This window comes from Saccostrea echinata, unplaced genomic scaffold (assembly GCF_033153115.1).
Source record: "Saccostrea echinata isolate AGI-Se365-2 ecotype Australia unplaced genomic scaffold, CSIRO_AGI_Sech_v1 ptg000019l, whole genome shotgun sequence".
Classification (NCBI taxonomy): domain Eukaryota; kingdom Metazoa; phylum Mollusca; class Bivalvia; order Ostreida; family Ostreidae; genus Saccostrea; species Saccostrea echinata.
Window position 1 is genome coordinate 5,651,882 of NW_026889768.1, and position 24,056 is coordinate 5,675,937.

The 24,056-nt window shown below is 35.4% G+C and overlaps 1 protein-coding gene across 1 annotated transcript in view; it reads left to right on the forward strand.

Annotated features, from left to right (window-relative positions):
• The first annotated feature begins 17,090 nt into the window (after nucleotides 1-17,090).
• LOC133189625 (probable G-protein coupled receptor B0563.6) overlaps nucleotides 17,091-24,056 on the forward strand; it is a 28,923-nt gene continuing 21,957 nt past the window's right edge. The window contains exon 1 of the mRNA XM_061325028.1: nucleotides 17,091-17,342. The gene's annotated coding sequence lies outside the window, so the exon portion shown is untranslated. The remainder of the gene's footprint in view (nucleotides 17,343-24,056) is intronic.

Consider the following 24,056-nt stretch of genomic DNA (forward strand, 5'->3'; position numbering starts at 1 on the left):
ATTCATCTTTGCATCTCAAAGTAAAGTTTTCTAAACTAACCAAACTTGCAAAGGAACCATACAGGTATCCAAAGCACGAGTGATCTTACATGCCCTTTCGCATTTATTACAAAATTCTTGTCAATGGGTCCTACTGCACCGATCCGTAATTGTGTTCTGTTGGGGGTCATTAGTTATCAGTACTGATTCTCCTCATAATCTCGGCATAGCTGCGTTTTAGTCTTATTCATTTAGAATTGGGTCAGCCAGTGTTTTTTTTTTACCCGAATTCATTCAAACTTCAGGAAGATGGTGTAAGAAAACACATTTTAAATGTTCTTTCAAATCAGCAGATTATTTGGATGTTGTGGTCCTAAATTAAGAGAGCACTTGCAGAATCATTCCTTTGGCCTGGTAGGTCAACTATCAATAGATAAGTTAAATATTCATTTGTGGTGGCAAGATTATAATGGAATGCGTTTGCTCAATGTCTTTCAAAAAGTAATTTTTTTTTAGCAAATAGGTCCCTTTCCAAATGTTAAAATTTACTTATTGAGGGAGAAATGATTTAAGAAAACCTGTAAGAAAAATCAGGTTAGCTATAACTCTACTACTTCAGACGGGAATTTCCATATGTTCACCTAATTTGTCCAGTTGCACTACTCAGAATCAGTCAGGCAATACAGCTGCCATAGAAAGAGCAAGAAAACGCATTAATTCTTCATCATGTGTACAGTATATGAAGCTGGAAATTCAATAATCTACATTGTAATATGAAGATATCTCTGACCATGTCTGTCTCTGCCTGACATTTAAAATCAAATATTTTCGAACACCATTCATGGCGACATTTCAGAAATTATAAATGACAAGGTCTTAATCTATTCGCAAACTGAGTAACTCTGTTTTTGCCCTTGATGGGCCATGGCTACAGGGACACAGCTCTAAGTCCCCACCCATTGTCAGTTTGGTGGCTGAGACCTCAAGCATAAGTGTTCTTGACAAACAACTAATGTTTAATGTCTTTGGTGTAACGAGCGGTTTTTCCAATAAAATATGTGAATATGGCACATTTGACTTTAAACTCTCCACCTCAAAGTGTCAAAGTCATATTACGTTGATGTTCATGGCCCCTGAGTGAAGGCTCCGGAGTTCTGGCGGGGCTTAATTGGTCATAGTGAAAACGCATTAATTCTTCGAACTCCAGAAGTTAACAGACAAACTAATTGCAAGGTTATAATGACCAAGAGTCTTTTCTTCCAAAATAGCGAAATTCATGGACCCTGGGTGAGAAGTTCTGGATTTAGGGTGGAGCTCCATTGATCACATCAGGGAAAATGAAAAATCTTTGTAAATCTTCTTTTATGCTCCTGGGCACGAACAGATTAGCTAAGTGCATGGTAGATAAGCAAAAATCTATTTGTGAAATTCATGGCCCTTGGGTCAAGGTTTCTAGATTTTGGATAGGGATCTGTTAGATCATATATGGAAATTTTTATCGTCTTTAAAAGAAGTTACTACCCTTTGTTTTTCGCGTTTGATAATAGCCCACTGTAAATAATATAAGTGAGAGATCAACTGAATTTCAAAACTTATACAAGAATTATACAAAAAAATACTTTCATAATAACACCTTATATTTGTACATTAAATAATATTCAAAGATCAAGAGACGCTAAATGTATGGGGGATTGTGCCAAGTACTTTTATTATCAATGTTTATTTTATGCTAAAGTACTATTGTGTTGTCTCTTTGGTGATAGTGATAAAGTTGATTTAGCATTGTCATGCACAGACAAGTAAAATATATCTATATTCTGAGTTGTTGTTGACTCACAGACTATTTTGTTGATCCCTGGTTTTTTTTTTTTCAATTTCCATTTTATGGATCCTTCACTTACTCATCCAATTAACCTAACGATAACATCATTTATGTTGACTTATTATCATAAGTGAATTATAGAGTGGATTATTTTTTCTCAGAGTAGAAATTTCCCCACATCATCAATAGATCCCATCACCAAAACTCCTGACCAAATGAACATCTGGTAAAACACCCTTGCTCATCACAACCATGCACTTAGTTTGAATTCTAAATACCAAGGAGCAGAGAACATATTCAAATAATTACATTTCGTTCATTTTTGATATGTGCCCAACAGGGCTCCCCTCTTTTACACCAGAAGCTGTGACCTAGGGGACATGGATTTCACATACGGGTTTTAATAAATGTTCTACCAACCCCTTTTGTCGCCCGCGTGGCGCAGTGATTAGAGCGTTTGCTATAGAGTCGCGATGTAAGGAGTTGATCCTTACGTTGCGGCAAGTGGTGGCGTCTCCTCAAGCAGCAGTGAAACAAATTCGAAAAGTGATGTTAATCAGAAGTCGATACTAAAAAACTCCAGGAATTTTTTAAAAATTTAAAATCACAAATTAACAAAATTCAATAGCGTACAAATATTCAAAGGACTTTATACAACCATTCTCTGTGCGATAAATTATTAAAGACAAACCAGAAGTCGCGGGTTCGAATCCCACTGCGGGACGTGGAGACCGCTCCTTCGAATGAGATCGTATTATCGAGGTCCCGTGTCGAGTAGATGCTGCCACGAAAAAGGTCCCTCACTGCTCAATGGCCCTGAGTACCGGGTATAGGTCAAAATTTGCAGCCCTCCACCGGCAAGTGATGACGTCTCCATATGAGTGAAAAATTCTCGAGAGGGACGTTAAACAATATACAAACAAACAATAACAACATCTGGTTTTCGTATACCAGATGTTCCAACAATCTGCTTGAATTTCCATGGGTTTAATTGTGCCCGTTATTAGCAGGCCTATTTTTCAACGTTTCATATCAAGCACAATTTTACACGAAAGAGAGTCTATATCTATGCTATATCTATACTTATAAATTAATAAATTTTGCAAATAAACTCCGAAACGGGTGCACCAGAGTTCTTACTTGCTCCTCTAAGAATACTCACGATACAAGATGATGTCGTAAGTATCGTACATTAAATTAAAAATCTACTTTTATTTTCTGTAAACAGCCATGAAATAGCAAAAACGCGAGTACGGTGGCGTTTCCGGTTGGCGGATCTAAGTTACTGGCAATTTTTAATGAAACTGGCTACAAGCAATCGTTTATTTATTTCATTAAACGTCATTACTGAATTATTCAATCAAAACTTGATTTAAATGATATAAAAGAAATATATTAAAAAGGAAAATGTGCAAATTATTTTCGTCATTCACCGATCGTAATATTGACGGAAGCTTCTAGAACATCATAAAGTATCGAGCCCGATGTTTAAAAGAAAATACATGTAGCTGCTTTAACATAAAAAAGGCTTTTGTGTGAATGGTTATTGAAATAATGGTAAATCATTGATAACACTGTAAATTGTGAATATATTTATATATAGAAAGAGTATTACATATACATGTATTTTGTAGGTTTTCCTTATAAATTTATCGGTAAAATTTGTATATATTCCTCACTGAGAGCATCGTGGCAACGAACCCGAAGTACAATTTGGACTTCGTAATAAACCTGCTTACATGAAAAGAGAAAAATTAATGAACAAGGCATTGTTCAAATACAATTATGCTGTAAAATTTTGTGCTTTATTCAATTCATTTCAGTTTTTTTTTTCAGAATACAGTCTTTTCTATCAAATACTCGGCCTATTCAAGTGGCGGATCCAGGAATTTTGAAGGGGGGGCGACCAGTTTGGGGTAGGGGCCCACGGACACACCAAAAAAATTGATTATTAAATTTTATGTATATTTTGGACACAAAACGGGAGGGGGGTGGGTGGGCCTCCCTCTAAATCCGCCAGTATATTCATAGGGCGTTATATAAAAGCTAATTTTTACACAGGTACTTGGGTCTTGGATTATAAACCTGTATGTACCTTATTGATTTGTTAAAAAAAAGAGATAAGGTACAGTTTTTACATATCAATAAGGTGCATACATATTTATAAACCAAGACCCATGTACCTGTGAATTTTTACCAAAAAAAAAATCAATTTCTCAGTAAAATATGCATTTCTTGACGGAAATGAAACAAAGAGTATCTGAAGTACAATTAAGGAATGTTTTTAAGTTTTGTGTGAGTTATTGGTGTGTAAATCACACAGACTTGTCACGTAGGCATATGAAAAATATGCCTACGTGCAAGTCCGTGTGATTTTCACACCAATAATTCACACTAAACTTAAAAACATTCCTTATATTTACATTTTACATGCTTAAATGCACCAAAAATATACTCAGTGATTGAATTTCTCGCTGCTCTATTTCGTCATATTTTGATTAACGTCACTGTAGCCTCATTGTGACGTCACTTTAGCTCGAGTTTCGACGTCTATATTTCTACGCGTGAGTATACACAAAAATGACTTTCAAATCAATATCACAGTTGGCTTAGTAGAAAAACACAGCAAATGTAAATATTACAGTATATACAATATCCATAACATATAGTATATAACAAGTTTTACAATAAACGTCAATTAATGAAATTAATTAAATTAATGAAATTGTTATTTTAGTTTTACAAAGGAGGGTGGGGTGGGGGTGGAGACGTACTTCTACTTCATGCGGGATTTGAACAAAGTATTTCTTCCTGCTATAAGCCTGTAGGCTGTCAGTAGAAACTACAATATATAATTTAATGGATTTTTTCTGTCGATAGTGGTATAAATTCAATTCCCCGCGCTTGCGCGGGATTTCATCTAGTGTATATATGTTATAGCTATATATATGGTATAGTGCCCTTCAATTAGACATTTCGGCTAGCGTATATCGGTAACATTTTATCAATTAACGATATTCAGTTTTATTCATACGTTGATTCGACTATTGAGAAAAACTCATGTCCATTATCTACAAATTGCATTTTGAAATGGGCATCCCTGCTTATCATAACCTTGCACAGGATCAGAAATTGATATATTTTCAAGTTATGACCAATAAAGCCCCGCCCTTTTCTTCAGAAATCTCTATCTAAAGGCCTTGAAATTCACTATTTTGGAAGAAGCAGTCTTGCTCGCCACAACCAGCTAGTTAGCTCAATTCGCATGAGCAGACAATATTTTCGAATTTTTTACTGTATGATCAATAAAACCCAGCCCTAACCCCCTAACAATAGAACCCCTGGCCCAAAGAACATGAATATCATAATTTTGGAAGATCTACCGTTGTTCATCACACCATTCGATTAGTTTGATTGCTAAATACCCAGGAGTAGATGGGATTTTGTATGCATTTTTATGCCCCCGGATCGAAAGATCCCGGGGGTATATTGTTTTTGTCCTGTCTGTTTGTCTGTTTATCTGTTTGTCTGTTGTCAACTTTAACCTTGCCCATAACTTTTTATTGGTTGGAGCTATGACTTTCATATTTCACATGTGTATTCCTTGTGACAAGACCTTTCTTTGGGTACCATCATATTTGACCTTTTTACCTTAACCTTGGAGTTTGACCTACTTTTGCAAAATTTTATGAGACTTTAACCTTGGCCATAACTTCTGAACAGTTGGTGCTTGGGGTTTCAAACTTCACATGTGTATTCTTTGTGTCAAGGCCTTCCCTTGGATACCAACCACTTTGACCCTTTGACCTTGACCTAGGAGTTTGACCTACTCTTGAAAAACTTTAACCTTGGCCATAACTTTTGAATGGTTGATGCTAGGGCTTTGATACTTCACATATGTAATCCTTGTGACAAGACCTTCCTTTGGATACCAACCACTTTGACCCTTTGACCTTGACCTTGGAGTTTGACCTACTTTTGAAAAACTGTAACCTTGGCCATAACTTTTGAATGGTTGGAGCTAGGTCTTTCAAATTTCACATATGTAATCCTTGCGACAAGACCTTCTTTTGGATATCAACCACCACTTTGACCTTTTGACCTTGACCTAGGAGTTTGACCTACTTTTGAAAAACTTTAACCTTGGCCATAACTTTTGAATGGTTGATGCTAGGGCTTTGATACTTCACATATGTAATCCTTGTGACAAGACCTTCCTCTGGATACCAACCACTTTGACCCTTTGACCTTGGAGTTTGACCTTCTTTTGAAAAACTTTAACCTTGACCATAACTTTTGAACAGTTGGTGCTTAGGATTTCAATCTTCACATGTGTATTTCTTGTGACAAGACCTTCCTCTGGATATCAACCACTTTGACCCTTTGACCTTGACCTAGGAGTTTGACCTACTTTTGAAAAACTTTAACCTTGGCCATAACTTTTGAATGGTTGGAGCTAGGGCTTTCATACTTCACATATGTAATCCTTGCGACAAGACCTTCCTTTGAATATCAACCACCACTTTGACCTTTTGACCTTGACCTAGGAGTTTGACCTACTTTTGAAAAACTTTAACCTTGGCCATAACTTTTGAATGGTTGATGCTAGGGCTTTGATACTTCACATATGTAATCCTTGTGACAAGACCTTCCTTTGGATACCAACCACTTTGACTCTTTGACCTTGACCTTGGAGTTTGACCTACTTTTGAAAAACTTTAACCTTGGTCATAACTTTTGAATGGTTGGTGCTAGGGCTTTCATACTTCACATATGTAATCCTTGTGACAAGATCTTCCTTTGGATACCAACCACTTTGACCTTGACCTTGACGTTTGACTTTTATTTAAATAACTTTAACCTTCGCCATAACTTCTGAACAGTTGTATCTAGGTCTTTTAAATTTCACATGTGTATTCCTCGAGACAAGACCTTTCTTTGGGTATCAACATTTCTTATCCTTTGGCCTGGATTTTGACTTGCATTTGAAGAAACTTTAACCTTCGCCATAAGCTGCCATACGGGGGCATCAGTGTTTCACAAACACATCTTGTTTTACTATGTGATCAGTAGAGTCCCATCCAAACACCAGAACCCCGGACCATGAAAATTTGAAGAGGGTTCAATGCTCATTTTCTCATGCGAACAGTTTGACAACTTGATGTCCAGGACTATGGAAGACGTTTGGAAACACTAATTCTAATGGCATTGCTTTTGGCCCCAACCTCTGGCCCCCAAAAGGGGGGGAGGTGCAGAGATTGAATTTCACAATTTCTGTTTCAGTTTGCCCATAGATGCACTATATACCAAATACTGGTTCAAACTGGTTCAGCCGTTCAAGAGAAGAGTCTGAAAATGGTTAAAAGTTTATGACCCAAGCATAATGGACGACGACGGACAAAAACTAATACCAATATGTCATTCAGGTAAAAAAAAATCGGATTAATATCTGTAAATGGAAAAAACACGTTATTTTCTGATTTCAAAACATCACACATATTTATTTTACTGTTTTTCCATTGAATAAAACTGAATAACTTTAATTCACTTTTACACTGTTTTTGTACAAACATTCCTTTGCTATAAAATTAACGAGAAATAGATGGCACTCGGAAGAGGAATTAAAAATTGACGGAATAAGAATTCCAAAACTCTGTCACGAAAAAGACTGACAAGCGTCGATATTGCTAGCTTTCATTAAGTAAACTTTCCCTTGTCAGAATGCTAAAGTCATAAAATTGAATTAATTATATTCCTGCTGCAGCCTAGATAATACATCGCAAATATAATGTGTATCTTATCTCTTTTATACCTATCAAAACTGGGATTTAAATCCCTAGGGCGATAAATAATAGATTAGTTCATTAATATACGAAAACAGATTAATTTCAATCAGATGATTTCAGTAAGATAAGGCCATTATGCAATTTCATAAAAATGAACGAAAGTCTTTTTTGCAGCAAGTAACAATGTAGGTTAATAATAAAAGTTCTAGTATTATACATGTATAGATAGGGTCCTTCAAATTAGATGAACGGTTGCACGACCTGTGGTGTCGCCGTCTGTCTGTAAAGTCAGCAGCTAACGTAATGATTACATGTTCCTTTGCACACAACATGGATAAACAAGATTGAATGAAAAAGGTAAAGATAACGAACAGTGATTGATTTGAAAAAAAAATGAAAAAAAAATACAAATAATACATTCAAATCTTAGTCTTATGTCGATACGATATATCCCGGTGAGCTTGAAATAAAAGATACCACAGAATCTGACACGTCTGTTTCATATTTGGATATTTTACTTGAAAAAGACGTTAATGGTAATCTAATAACCAAGCTTTATGATAAACGTTATGAACTTTTCAATCGTCAACTTCCCTTACTTATGCAGCAATATACCTTCATCACCTGCATACGCTGTTTATATCTCTCAGTTGATTCGATACGCAAGAGCTCTACGTATGTACAATTTCTAAAAAGAGGTAAATTATTGACAAGTTGATGAAACAAGAATATCAGCAGTCTCGCTTAAAGTCATCATTTCGTAAGTTCTATGGTCGATACAATGACCTTGTCAGCAAATATAATTTATCATTGAGTCAAATGCTGACTGACGTTTTTCATACCAATTTTTAGGCCATTATTTACACACTGAATTGTCGACGGATTTTTCCGTTATTTCCCGATCATGACAAGGAGCACACGGCGGGTGTGACAGGTCGGCAGCGGATGCTCACTCCTCCATGGCACCTGATCCCACCTCCGATGTTTTGGAGGTCCGTGTTTGCTCTGCTCCTATTTTGTATTGTTTAATGGACTTCTGAGCTTGAATACTGTTCGTTATCTCCATATATTTCATTCCGAAGACGAGAAGTAAGTTTCGAAACTAAAGCAAGCAATCAACAATATTACTATAAAGTAACAAATCAATTATACCAAATTCATTTGAAATGATTCCGTTCAGTTTTATTTTCGCCTTGTCAAGTAAAACAATTTAAAAGGGTTCCGCATCTACCAAGATGTAGAGTTTGCTGAACAGTTCGTTGAAGTTTTTTTTTTTTTGGGGGGGGGGGAATCAGCAATCCTGCTGAAAAATGCAGTTATTATGTCCCTCATCTCTTGGATTTGGAACAAACAAGCCGTATAAACCACCGCAAAAAAGACATATTGTATTTTTAAATTGCTATGAACAATTGATGGAGGTACCAAAATACGAGACGCTTAGAAAATCATTAACGAGAGCGACAATACAAGGGCGGAAACGCAAAGAAATGAAACAGCGACAGATCGAGGTTTTAAAGTACTACTAGTACTTATTGCTCCCTTGAAATGTCATCCTGGCATTGGTGCTGTATACATGTAGAGTGAGTTCACCATGCATCGGACACATACCTTGCTCTGGACACAATAAGCATTAACTTGCATCCATCCTACATGTCTCCCTTTTTAGTCCCCTACCGGTGAAACCGGAGGGGACTATAGGTTTCCTTTGAGTCTGTCCGTCCGTCTGTCTGTCTGTCACAATATGCATTAACTTGCATCCATCCTACATGTCTCCCTTTTTAGTCCCCTAACGCTTGCAGATATTGCGCTGAGTTTTAGTATGTGACTTTACCTTGATGAGTTATAGATCAAGTTTGCATTTCGTTCCGCTGCATTGATTTTTAACGGAATTATGGCATTTTCAATTCTTAATGGGAACCAGATTACACTTGCCGGTAGGGGACTAGTATTACTAATGCAATACTCTCAGAATGCTTGTTTTATAAGAGATCAAGAGAATGAGTCCATATCCTAGGTGAATTTTGTCAATGATTGATAATTTTAGAGAAAATGTCATGTAATTTTATTTCAAAGTGTGTTTTAATTTACTTAGAGCTGCTTTTCATTAGTATGTTCACCTTAGAATGCATCAGACACAAATTAAACATGCATTGGACATTGTCCGAATTCCTTTTAGTGTTCGAGAAAAATGCATAATGCTAAACTGACAACTGATTTTGCAGAAATAAAGAAATATAAACTCGACATATTCAGCGAAAATACAAGTTATCGATATATAACTAGATTTTGGTTCTCTTTATTTTCAAACTAGAAACTCTATACTGAATAACCGCCGAGACCAAGGCGCGACTTTCCATATTACGAGGCACTGCAATGCCTATCTAACATTGTCTAAGGCGATGTTTAACGTCCCTCAAGAATTTTTCACTCATATGGAGACGCCACCACTTGCCGGTGAAGAGTTGCAAATTTTGACCTAAACGCGGCACTCAGGGCCATTGAGCAGTGAGGGATATTTTTCGTTCCAGCACTTACCGCGACAAGGGACCTGGGTTTATACGTTCTCATCCGAAGAGACGGTCTCCACGTCTCACAGTAGGATTCGAACCCATGACGTAAGGATCAACTCCTTAATTCGCGACTCAGAGAAAACGCTATATCCATTGTGCCACGTGGGCCACAAGACGATGTTATGCAATGAGATATATGGAGATAACGAACAGTATTCAAGCTCAAAGTCCATTATACAATACAAAATAGGAGCAGAGCAAACACGGACCTCCAAACATCAGAGGTGGGATCAGGTGCCATGGAAGAGTGAGCATCCCCTGCCGACCGGTCACACCCGCCGTGTGCTCCTTGTCATGATCGGGAAATAACGGAAAAATCCGTCGACAATTCAGTGTGTAAATAATGGCCTAACAATTAGTATGAAAAACGATAGTCAACATTTGACTCAATGATAAATGGTATTTGCTGACAAGGTCACTGTATCGACCATAGAACTTAGGAAATGATGACTTTAAACGAGACAGCTGATATTCTTGTTTCATCAACTTATTTGTCAATAATTTACCTCGTTTTAGAAATTGTACATACGTAGAGCATGCTTTTGCGTATCGAATCAACTGAGAGATATATACCCCGTATGCAGGTGATGAAGGTATATTGCTGCATAAGTAAGGGAAGTTGACGATTGAAAAGTTAAAGTCATCACGTTTATCATAAAGCTTGGTTATTAGATTACCATTAACGTCTTTTTCAAGTAAAATATCCAAATATGAAACAGATGTGTCAGACTCTGTGGTATCTTTTATCTCAAGTTTACCAGGATATATCGTATCGACATAAGAATGAAAATAGCATTGTTAATTGACAATACGCGTCGATATATCTAAATGTCGAGTTGAACGCCACAGCAAGTGGTTTCTTCTTTTCACGTACAAGATTTTGGACAAATTCTGCTTCATATGAATAAAAAAAAGGTCTGCTAACAACGGGGCGCAATTGGTACCCATAGGAATTCCAATAGATTGTTGGAAGATTATCTTTTGAATAAAAGATTATCTTTTGAATAAAAAAAATATAATCGTCACAAAAAGCCAGCTAGAATTCAATCTGAAGAATATCAATAAGATGTCATCTCATGTAAAGGACAAGGGTTCTTACAAGTAAAACACTTTACAAGTTGAAACGCTTTAGATAAAATGGTATTTTAAATCTAAATAATATCAATATCAAAAGTCAGCGTAATTGTCTCTATGAAAAAATAATCACTCTGTGACGGGGGTCCTTCCCGTTTTTTGGACACTGGTAATTATCACGCACTTTATGTATTTACAAGTTTATTTACATATTTACAACACTACATGTAATAACATTATACTTCACAATACGTTACGTCGGCATACATTAACAGTCAAACTCACTCTCCTCCTTTCTCACGAGGCCACCTCACTCATTTCCCCACACATGAAATTTTATCACAACAAAGACATCAATTTATTAACTCTTGCTTTCATCTCTAAGACTTTGTCCATTCAAGATAAACAGAAATCATTCATAACCCACAAACCTTAGCTCTAACTCACACAACACCCCTGGGAAAAGTGCTACAGCGCCAGCACCGCGCACCTGCTACTTATCTACTCTCTCCTCTCATTCTCGCGGACATCTTATAATTAACAATAATAATAAAATGACACAGCTGGTAACTCTGTGACAACTCTGCAAACCTTTCTGACAAGGGGCTATGAGCTAAGCGCCGTTTTAATATTTTAAGGTATTTTCTGATATCACCAAATGATTATTTGATATCAGTAATTCGAATTTTTGATATCAAAAAATCATTTTCTGATATCAGAAAATATATTTTTGATATCCAAAAATAAACGAGATTTTTTTGATATCAAAAATTCGAATTTCTGATACCAAAAAATCATTTTGTTTTTTTTATCAAAAATTCGAATTTCTGATATCAAAAAATCATTTTGTGATGTCAAAAATTCAACTTTATTTTTTGATATCACAAAATCAATTTTTTGATATCAGAAATTCAACAAATATTAGTGTAGAGGCTCATACGGAAAATCAATTCTTCCCAAGATTGCTTTACAGTAGTATGGGTTCACTGTGTTTAGGTTTTGTACTATTCTCTAAAGAATGAGTGGAAAGGCGAACTTGTATATGTTACAAAATGAGGGTTACAAGTTTCGGTGTTTATGATGCAAAGAGAACTTACTGAATGCATAATTAGTGTTATTATACCTCTATCAAGAATACTTAAATTTGATTGGCTTGTTAGAAGGCTTATAAACTCAATAATGACTCCAAAAAGTACCATATACAACAATAATGACCTAGGAATCATTGCACGTGGGGAATAATGACCCGGTCATTATAAATAATGACCGCTAAAAATCACCTGTTAATCTAAATGCCATTCAAATTTAAAAATTAATGCATACAGTAATGGCTGTTCATTACAAAAAATGCCGTTACAAAAATATGTATAGTCTTTTTATGATACGGAATACGATTGTCCTTTAGATACGTCAAAAAATTTATCGTTTTCATTGAAACTTTCGTTACAATGTCAAATTCAACGAATGCAGACTTGGCTCTTTTGTACAGTAAAAGTCTGCACCAGATTGTCATTGTACTCGGAAATGGTATTTGTGAATTTATAAAAATGCATGTTACTGACAATCACAGAGTGTTTTAATAAATCGGCGGTGCAAAAACTTACAAGACTTGCAGACGAAAAGTAAACAACTTCACTAGCGAATCCCGATTCCGATGAAACACTGATAATAACAGTTCGTAGGTCTAATACACAATTGATTATTTAAGCAATTAAGCCTACAAAAATTGTTTTGACTTATATCGGTATAATAAAACAATTGATTACCCCTTATGAGGTCAACATGGTGAAATAAGGACCCTCGACCTGGCCCACTCGCTGACCTGACTTGACCGAGGCCGCTACGCGGCCTCGGTCAGGTCAGGTCACCTCGTGGGCTAGGTCGAGGGTCTTTATTTCACCACGTTGACCTCGTAAAGTGTAATTAATTGTATATTAATTACTATTAAAATTAATTTCTAGGAATCTCTTCCCATTGCAACTCGAGGGACTTCAAGACTTATTTGGAATTCGGACATTTTAGTAACTAATCAGCATTGTATATACATATATCAATTTCTATACATGTATTTTCAATTATATCTCTGCATTAATCTATACAAATTAAAAAAAAAAAAAACAAGGCTTTATGCTAGACAAAAACTATGAAGTGATAACACTCACAGTAAACAGAACATACAGTAATATTTACATTTCCGATGTCTTTGTCCGAGATAAAATCACAAATTGTAAAAATACTTTATTTTCTACATAAATCTACTGGTTCATCGATAGGCGCGGTTTAAAAAAATCACGTGCAGGGCGGGACAAATAGAGACAGACCCGGGGCTATTAGCATGGGAATTTGCAGAATCAGGAGCATGTAAACATAAGGAATAACTGTCAGATTTTTTGCGCCTTCGGCGTTTATGCAAATTATTACGCAAGCCAATCGATTGATCACATCATGAATCCAAAAAATTAGACAGTTATTCCTTAATTGAAGCGGGATCGGTATTCAGGATGACACTAATACAAGCAAACTAACCATTGCTAAGGAAAAATTAAGGGAACATTCTTTAATGCAAGTTCTATTTATTTCACACTTTTTTGATACCGGAAAATCGATTTTTTGATATAAAAAATTCGAAAGCATTTTTTTGATATCAGAAATTCATTTTCTGATACCAAAAAATCGATTTTCTGATATTAGAAAATAATTTTTTGATATCAAGAATTCGATTTTCTGATATCAGAAAATCTACATTAATTTCTGATATCAAAAATGTGATTTCCTGATATCAAAAAATCTTATTTTTCTAATATCAAAAATTCGATTTTATTGATATCAGAAAATATTTTTGATATCAGGAAATCAAATTCTTGATATCAAGAATTATTTTTTGAATCAAGAATTCGAATTATTGATATCACGAATTCTTTTTTTGATATCAAAAAACCCTCCTCAAAAATATAAAAATGGCGCCTTATAAGGGGCAGCTAGAATTTTATGCAAGTTTATGAATAAACTTAAATCTTATGACCCGTACTACTTGATGGAAAGTCAATATCATTGTTTAGCGGGCTATAAACACCATCGTTAGCTATTAGATTATCCTTACAAACAACGATATATTGCTGGGCTCAGCAAATGATCTACCCTGCCCTTATCTTTACTCCTTATAAAAATATTTACTGCTGTAAAAGGAGAAACTGAAGACGTACTGTGCTACAGCACATTCTAGAAGTGGTGTAAATCAGATGTAAACTCGAAAGAACTATATAATATTAGACATTTAATATCACCAAATTTTTCAAAAGTCTATAACATTAAAACTTCTGATTTTTCTACACTTTATACACCAATTCCTCGCGATAAGTTAAAATCTAGACTTTTTGATATCATAGACAACTGCTTCTTAAATAAAAACGGAACTCGGAAATTTTCATATGTTGTGATTGGTCATCAGCAAAATTACTTCGTTAAAAATCACTCTGATTGTACACACAAGTACTCTGAAGTTGCAATTAAAAGGATGCTGGAGTTCCTCATTGACAACATTTATGTAGTCTTTGTTTTACACAGAAATATGCATTTAGTGCAGTTTACTTTTATATACTTGTGTGCAAAGTTATAGAAATTAAGCTAAATCTGTAGGAGGAGAAAGTACTTCAAAGAAATTTATCTTTAGTAGCCATGGGAACACTTCACTGAAATCAAAAACCGATACACAGAATTATGTGTCATCATGTACTCTACTTGTGTGCCAAATTATATTGAATGAAAACGGCTGAAGATCTAGATAATTTGGTGAAAGGTGAGTGACCAATATCATAAAAATTCCAAACAATACAATTATGTGAAGAGGGCATAAACACGGGCCCCTGAAAATTCCAGAGATTAAGTTCCTAGGAGGAGTAAACATCAGAACAAATCTGTAGGAGTAGCCTTTTGAAAATATTTTGCAGAATTTCTATTTTTAGTAACCATGGCAGCACCGTTCATCGAAATCAAAACCAGTTGAGAGAAACTTAATACGTATCTCAGTGTAGATCACTTTTATAAATGTGTGTGTGAAGTTATATTGAAATCAGACCAAAACTGTAGGAGGAGAAGAGATTTGAATGTATTTCACAAAATGTCTATCTTCAGTAACAATGGCAACACTGTACATTGAAATCAAAAAACGACAGAAACAAGTAGTGTATTTGTGTGCCAAGTCTTAATGAAATCAGACCAAAACTGTAGGAGGAGAAGGGATTTGCATGTATTTCAAAAGAAATTTTTACTTTTAGTAACTATGACAACACCTTTCATCGAAATCAAAACTGTAAGAGGAATAAGTATGTAAAAGTATTTTACAGAAAATTCTATTTTTAGTAACCATGGCAACATCTATCATTTGAAATCAAAAACCGATCTTCTGAATTATGCATCTGTAGTCTACTTGTACTCCAAATTATATTTAAGATGTTGTAGATGGAGTGGCGTTTTGAAAAAAAAAAAGTTTACAGACGGACAGACAGACGGTCTCTGACCAGTAGAGGTCGAAACAGGTAAGCTAATAAAGGAGCAGAACCCAGTAAATTCCTAACCACCTGGTTTCCAAAGATTTCATAATATATTGTCAGTAAGCTTTTAATATTAAGTGCAGAGTACTTGTGTATAGATTCGGAACGATTTTAACAAAGTAATTTTCTAGATGATTATTCATTTGTCTTTTATGTTAAAAAGCCCGCTCTTTGATTTATCGGGAGGAATAATTGAAAAAAAAAAAAAACCATAGAAAATCAACATGTTTTGAAGCGTTTAATTTTTGAAGTTTTGTGGTTTGAAATTTCTTAAAAGTTCTTCGGAGTTTTTGAGAATCCACGTTTGATTTACCGCACTTCGTGAATATGTTGTAGCAGAAGTCTTCGGTCTCTTCTTGACAACAGTGAATATTTTGGTGAGGGCTTCATTAAACATTTACGAGACCCTGCAATGTTTGTATAAGGTTTTTATGAAGTTTTAGAATCCATTATAGCTACGATAAATCAAATTCATTTTCAATGACGAATCCCACTGTGGGACGTGGAAACCGGTCCTTCGGATGAGACCGTATAAACCGAGGTCCCGTGTCGCAGTAGGTACTTGCACGAAAAAGATCCCTCACAGTCAATGGCCCTGAGTGCCGAGTTTAGGTAAAAAAAAAATTTGCAGCTCTCCACCGGCAAGTGGTGGCATCATCCATATGAGTGAAAAATTCTCGAGAGGGGCGTTAAAAACAAAACAAACATTTTCAATGACCAGAATTAAGTTCATCGATTAATTAACAAACTATGTTAAGTTTGGGCACAAACATTTTTAAATGACTTTTGCATGGGAATTATTCATTGCCGTAGGAACCGATATATAGAATACTATTGAAAATTTAGCAACTATATGCTTGCGCCCCCGCAATAAAAACGGCTGATGACCTTTTTTCTTGATTGTCAAGGAAGTGTGGTAGTTGATAGTGCCCCCCCCCCAACTGAAATTGCGTCCTACGGGCCTGTTATTTATGGAAAACATTAACATCTAATTGTTCTTCGCGGCTCTTTATACGAGCCTAAATCTTTAAAAGAAATCTCTCATTACCATGGTTTTCACTAACAGTTCCTTAAGGAGACGAAACTTTCGTCTTAACTTGCAACTTATGCATGTACTACGTATTGTAAATAATCAATACTCCGAGATAAAACTCTTTAAATGTGAAATAGGGCATCAGTCAAATATAATAAACCCCAAGAATTCCTTACAAATATTCCATTGAAGGGAATGAAACGGCTTAATTATACCATTTATATTGATGCTGGTTGATAATACATTGTTCTTTGATACAGTATGTCATCATTTTATGAACGCACTTGGGTTAGTTTCGATTTACGCTGTGTTGAAGTAGCGAACAAGTAAGCAGAGGGCAGATGAAATAGTCTTATGCAATGTAACCGTGTAGTAAACATATGTGCTTCATTAACCTACATGTACCTGTTCATTGACAAGAATTGTTGGATAGTGAACTCAGTGCAGGCCATGCTTGCGCAGATCCTCGTGCACATGCATCTGAGGCTGATGTCCTGTAACATTAATCATGTTTACTCTCAGAATAAGGTAAGTAAATATTTCTATTTACTTTACTACAAGGCATCTATACATTATAATTATTCAAGAAAAGAACAAGTGTGTCCTAGTCACTCGTTATAGATAATGTATACGTATTTCCCGTGACTGCTTGCATTATAATGTAACAAGTTTGAATTGAGTTGGGGTAACATTTTCCCTTCTGACAGCTCTTTCCTTGGTACTTTAAAACTATCCTCTTCTTTTTTTTTTTGGAGAATTTTTATGTTATTGTACCATTTTCAATTTTTGTTACTTTGCGGAAATGTTTTAACTATTTCTTTCTACTGTGTTAATTTTTGTTTTAAGGAATCATTTTGATGGGGAAAATAAGCTGATTTTATGGAATTACTGCGAAAAAATTTATGAGCTGAATTTATGAAATTACTGTGAAAAATTATATGAGCTGAATTTATGAAATTACTGCGAAAAATTATATGCGCTATCTTTAAGTAATTTTACATCGCCGCGGTGGCTGGGTCCATAGCGGTCATCTGAGTGTAACACAACAATTTAGAGAATCCACAGCGTATAAAGTATACCGATAAATGAAGCTTGATTGCCCAAACGCAAGAGAAACATGATAAGGATCAACCAATTTTGGTGGTTTTAGCCCCCCCCCCCCCCCCCCCGGGGAACATGACATTCATAATTTTTGTTCCCCTTTATCTATAGATGCTCTAGGCCAATATTAATTGAAATTGGTTTAGCGGTTCCAGAGCAGTTGAAAATGTTCAAATGTTAACTCACGACATTTTAATACAATAAATGTCACCTTGACATCCTTTAAGCCCGCGTAGGTAGAAAAATAGATTTTGTCTTTTAACCTTTATTTCACCTGTATCTATAATGGTAGGAGGCAGAATGAAGCTCTTCATTAAAAAAAAAGGAACATTGTAAATTTCTTGTATAAATCAATCATTTTTATGACAACAGAGCATTGTTGTATTCAGTTTATTATCAATTACACCAGCATACACATGATGTTATTAAGGGTTAGAGTCTTATTTCGAGAATATGTATATAAATCAATATTCTGAAAAGGTATATTGTTCATGACAAAAACTTAACTTGTATAATGGTTCACGGGGAATGTCATCTTATTTTCAATACCAGCTTTATTGGATATGTATAACAATATGGTTTCCTTTTTAGTCTTTCTTTTCAGTTGTTTCAAGCATATAGATTTTCTATCTTCTACATTGGAATACGTTAATAATAAAAAAAAAATATTGTGTACTGTAATATGAACTTATTGAAGAATGAAATTGATTCCTAGAGGAGATGGAAGAAGGGGGGAGGTTACTCATTTTTTCTAAAGTGCTGCTGCTTTACTATTCTGCTTCAGAATGAGTATGAAGACTGAGTTTACATATATTATGAATACGCCAAAAAAGTATTTGAAAACTCCTCGAATTTCAGTTAACTAGCTGTATTATTAAGATGACATCATTACCATAAGAAACCTATTAAAACAAATTTCTAACATTATTTCATGTTTCTTATATCTGTTTCTGATGCACTATTGCTATTTAATTTCTTCCAAATTTTTGTTTACAACTTCAAAATAAATTCTCGGAAGAGTTTCATAACTTTCATGCTGTGACAGCGTTTCAGACTGAAGTTTTATAAAAAAAAAAAAAAAAAGCCTGTCTGTCGGGTAATGTTTGACTCATGCATCCTCGCACTTTCACGTATTGAAATTTATCCTTAATATTAAAAAAGGTGGGAAATCTATGGTGTATTGATAAAATAAATGAAAAACTATAATAATCAAGAAGAGGCAGAATAGAAATGTAAGAAAGCAAAACCAACACAATTCTCAGTTCGTATTCAGTGATGTTTGCAGTGCTATCAAATCAAACCCACCTGATAAAATATAAACAATAACAGAGCTAGAGACCATGTTTACAAACACGTGTTTGGTGTAAGGTTATAAGAAATACCGATGTCATTACATATATATCTTTTCATGTAAGTTCAGAAAATGAGTTATTTAAAAAAAAAAGCAGAAAAATTCTAATTAAAATAACCGGCAATGCAAGTGTGTCTATACCCCTTTAAGGAACAAGGAGACCAACCGAATCTGTTACAAAATAAAGCATCCTTTGGGTGATGAATATCTAAATTTCTTCCAAATAAGAGTCAAGTCCTTCTTAATCAAAGGTAATTAGGGCACTCGCACACCCATGTAGGCCTTTTTAAAGAACTTAACCAACCAGTATACTAACAATCTTCTTGGGACCTATCATATCAATATGCAGACATTCTAGTGCAGTAAGGATGTCAGAATGTTACAACAGCATAGCACACGAGGATAGAAAAAATACATAAAAACGGTAAATTTTGAATTTCATTACCTACATATTCTAATAATAATTTAAACTTGCAGTTCTTACATTGATTGATTGTATGACTGTTGTTTTACGTCCCGTTCGAGCATTTTTCACTTATATAGAAACGTTACCATATATCGGTAAAGGGCTTCAAATTTAGATCTTTACTCGGCACTCAGGGCCATTTAGCAGTGAGGGTTCTTTAATTATCGTGCCAACGCCTACCGTGACACGGGGCCTCGTTTTTAAGGGCTTATCCGAAGGACCCGCAACTTTCACTTCAAAGTGCCGATCGCTTGGCGAAGGAACAATTGCTACCTATTTTTAATCATTGAAATTTTTTGATTTTATTCAAAACATTGTTCCCGAGGCCAGGATGTGGTCTCGAAATATAAATGAAGATTTGGTAATAAATAAAAACAATATTTAAAATAGTCATCCAAAATTATCGGATCAACATAAACAAATCGATATAGCATTTGGTATGAAAGGACATCCATTCCAAATCACACGGTGTCCGATTCTCTATTCCCGAAATACTAACTAGTATCAAATTTGTTTTGTTTGTTTGTTTGTTTCTTTGTTTTTGCAAGCAGAAAGCTCTAATGACGGAATTACAGTTGCTTAAAATCCCTAATTTACGACATTTATCAGTCCATTAATTACATGCATTCACATGACATTGCGTTGTCTAATGAACCATAATTTCAAAAGGGCTTAGAATGGACATATTATATGGACATCGCGTATATCTTCTGTATAGAATAGATATGCTTTGGTGATGATTATAGGCCTTACATTCCAATATGACTTGTAGTGATGTTATTTACGACAGTGGTTTATTAAATGAAGATGGAAATCTAATTATGTACACTAAAATACAATGACTACTAGATACATTTAAACGGATTTTGTCATTCCAAGAGCTATAATTATCTTAACAAGAGGCCCAAGGGCCTTAACGGTCACCTGAGTATAATACAACAATTTAGAGGATCCATAGAGTATAAAATGAACTGAAAGGTGAAGCTTTGTTGCCCAAAAGCAAGAAAAATAGGGTGATCAGGATTAACAAAATAATTAGTCTAGTATTCATTAAAAGTTCATAAATTGGGTTCTAATCTGTTCCCCATTTATCACTCTCACCAGACAGTATATTAAGAAACTATCAGTGCTTCTGTACTCTTTTAATTCCTTGTGGAAATCTCTTACATTGGCCTGAGTAAGACTCTTGGTCTTTGATGAACATTTAAGGTACTCGTATTCCATCCCTAATAGCCTCAGATTCAATGAACTTGAATGTACATAACAGATGTGTACGGGTGGAATACTCAGAATATTTAGACATAATCTACATTTATTACTATTAGCAGTAAAGAATGGAAGTGTCCTAATTTATGACTTGACCTTTGTTGAAGAGTTATCTCCCTCTTTTTTTTTAAGTAATAAAAATCAATTTTAAAAAAATATATGGTAAAAAAATTGTTTTCACAATTTTGGTAGAGTCACTCTTGCTCATCATAACTATGTATTCAATTTGTTTCAATAATACCCAGGAGTAGAGAAGAAGATTTTCAAAGAAATAATGCATTTTCATTATATAATCAAAAGAGCCCCGCCCTAGCACCAGAACCCCTGACCCAGGGGCCATGAATTTCACAATTTTGGTAGAGTCACTCTTGCTCATCATAACTATGTATTCAATTTGTTTCAATAATACCCAGGAGTAGAGAAGAAGATTTTCAAAGAAATAATGCACTTTCACTATATGATCTATATAGCCCCGCCCTAACACCAGAACCCCTGACCCTGGGGCCATGAATTTCACAATTTTGGTAGAGTCACTCTTGCTTATCATAACTATGTACTCAATTTGTTTCAATAATACCCAGGAGTAGAGAAGAAGATTTTCAAAGAAATAATGCACTTTCACTATATGTTCTATATAGCCCCGCCCTAACACCAGAACACCTGACCCAGGGGCCATGAATTTCACAATTTTGGTAGAGTCACTCTTGCTCATCATAACTATGTATTCAATTTGTTTCAATAATACCCAGGAGTAGAGAAGAAGATTTTCAAAGAAATAATGCACTTTCACTATATGATCTATATAGCCCCGCCCTAGCACCAGAACCCCTGACCCTGGGGCCATGAATTTCATAATTTTGGTAGAGGGCTCAATGCTTATTACAATCATGCCAACAGTTTGACTGCTTGATGTCCAGGAGTAAAGAAGAAGATTTTTAAAGATTGCATTAATTTTGATGGTTTTGGCCCCACCCCTCAGGCCCCAGGGGGCCAGGGGCCACGAATTTCACAATTTTTGTTCTTCTTCACCCATAGATGCTATATGCCAAAATTGGTTGAAATTGGTTCACTGGTTCCAGAGAAGAAGCTGAAAATGTTCAAAAGTTTACGAACGACGGATGACGACGGACGAAAAGAGATAGCAATAGGTCACCTGAGTGACTCAGGTGACCTAAAAATTTTGTAAAAGCATCCTTGTTCATCATAACTATACACTTGTTTCTTTGCTTTATAACCAGGAGTAGAAAAAATATTTTGAAAGAAATTATGAATTTTCACTATATAATCAGTAGAGCCACCCCCCCTTTCACAAGAACCCCTGACCCTGGGGCCATGAATTTCACAATTTTGGAAGAGGCATTTTTGCTTATCATAACCATGCAATTCCTTTGTTTAAATAATACCCAGGAGCAGAGAAGATTTTCAAAGAATTGATGCATTTTCACTATATAATCAATAGAGCCCCACCCTAACAGCAGAACCCCTGATTCAGGGGCCATGAAATTCACAATTTCTGAAGAGGCACTCTTGCTCATCATAACTATGTTTTTAGTTAATTTCTTTAATACCCATAAGCAGAGAAGAAGATATTCAAAGAAATAATGCATTTTCACTATATAATCAATAACCCCCCCCCCTTCACCAAAACCCCTGACCCAGGGGCAATGAAATTCAAAATTTCTGAAGAGGCACTCTTGCTCATCATAACTATGTACTTAGTTAGTTTATTTCATACCCATAAGCAGAGAAGAAGATTTTCAAAGAAATAATGCATTTTCACTATATAATCAATAGAGCCCCCCCCCTTTCACCAGAACCCCTGACCCAGGGGCCATGAAATTCACAATTTTGGAAGGGGCATTCTTGCTTATCATAACTGTGTACTTAGTTAGTTTATTTTATACCCAGGAGCAGAGAAGAAGATTTTTGAAGAAATAATGCACTTTTACTATATGATCTATATAGCCCCGCCCTAGCCCCAGAACCCCTTACCCTGGGGCCATGAATTTCACAATTTTGGTAGAGGGCTCAATGCTTATTACAATCATGCTAACAGTTTGACTGCTTGATGTCCACGAGTAAAGAAGAAGATTTTTAAAGATTGCATTAATTTTAGTGGTTTTTGCCCCACCCCTCAGGCCCCAGGGGGGCAGGGACCATGAAATTCACAAATTTTGTCCCCCTTCACCCATAGATGTTATATGCCAAATTTGGTTGAAATTGGTTGAGCGGTTTCAGAGAAGAAGCTGAAAATGTTCAAATGTTAACGCACAACGCACGACGCACGCCGACGGACGAAAACGGATAGCAATAGGTCACCTGAGTGACTCAGGTGACCTAATAAAAAATTGAAATGTGATTATGTGGTGAATATAGTTTGTAAAATTGTTATATTTACATTAAGTGTAACTTTCTTCATGAAATCCATTCGAAATCTACAATATTCAATACCTATAACACGCCCGAAACCTTGTCACTGCGCGGTAGAAGTAGGAGCATTGAAATCTTATTTTTGGATGTTGTCGGTCCTATAATAGCACCGGTACCTGTCCGTGCCGACAAATTATCATACCGCGCAAACGCGCGGTATTCAACAATTCAATGCTCAAATAATGAAATTGACCAGGAAAGTCCAATGAAATCCTTCAAAATTAAGTAATAAATTTAAATACTATTGATAATCTATCTAATGAGCAATAAAAAGTGAACTTTTGAATGGATACGTATAAGAACTGGGGGCCATTACCCCTAATATAATGACATGTGGACTGAGCCAATAATTGTCACGATCCTGAGTAAACCTTGAGAAGGTTGTCCCTGGGTTGGTTTTATTGGTCAGTGCAACAAAGAAGAGTAGGTTAGACGGTGATGTTAGGACAAGGAACAAAAATACGAAAATATTTATAAAGGCCGGTACACACGGTAAGATTGGATTATAATTCAAGTACTGTATTACTTTTGTAGTATGATACTTTTCTGTACACACGCCGATACAAATCTTATAAGATTATAAATAAACGTTGATAAATTCACGTGTTGTTTTCTAATATTTTTCTTA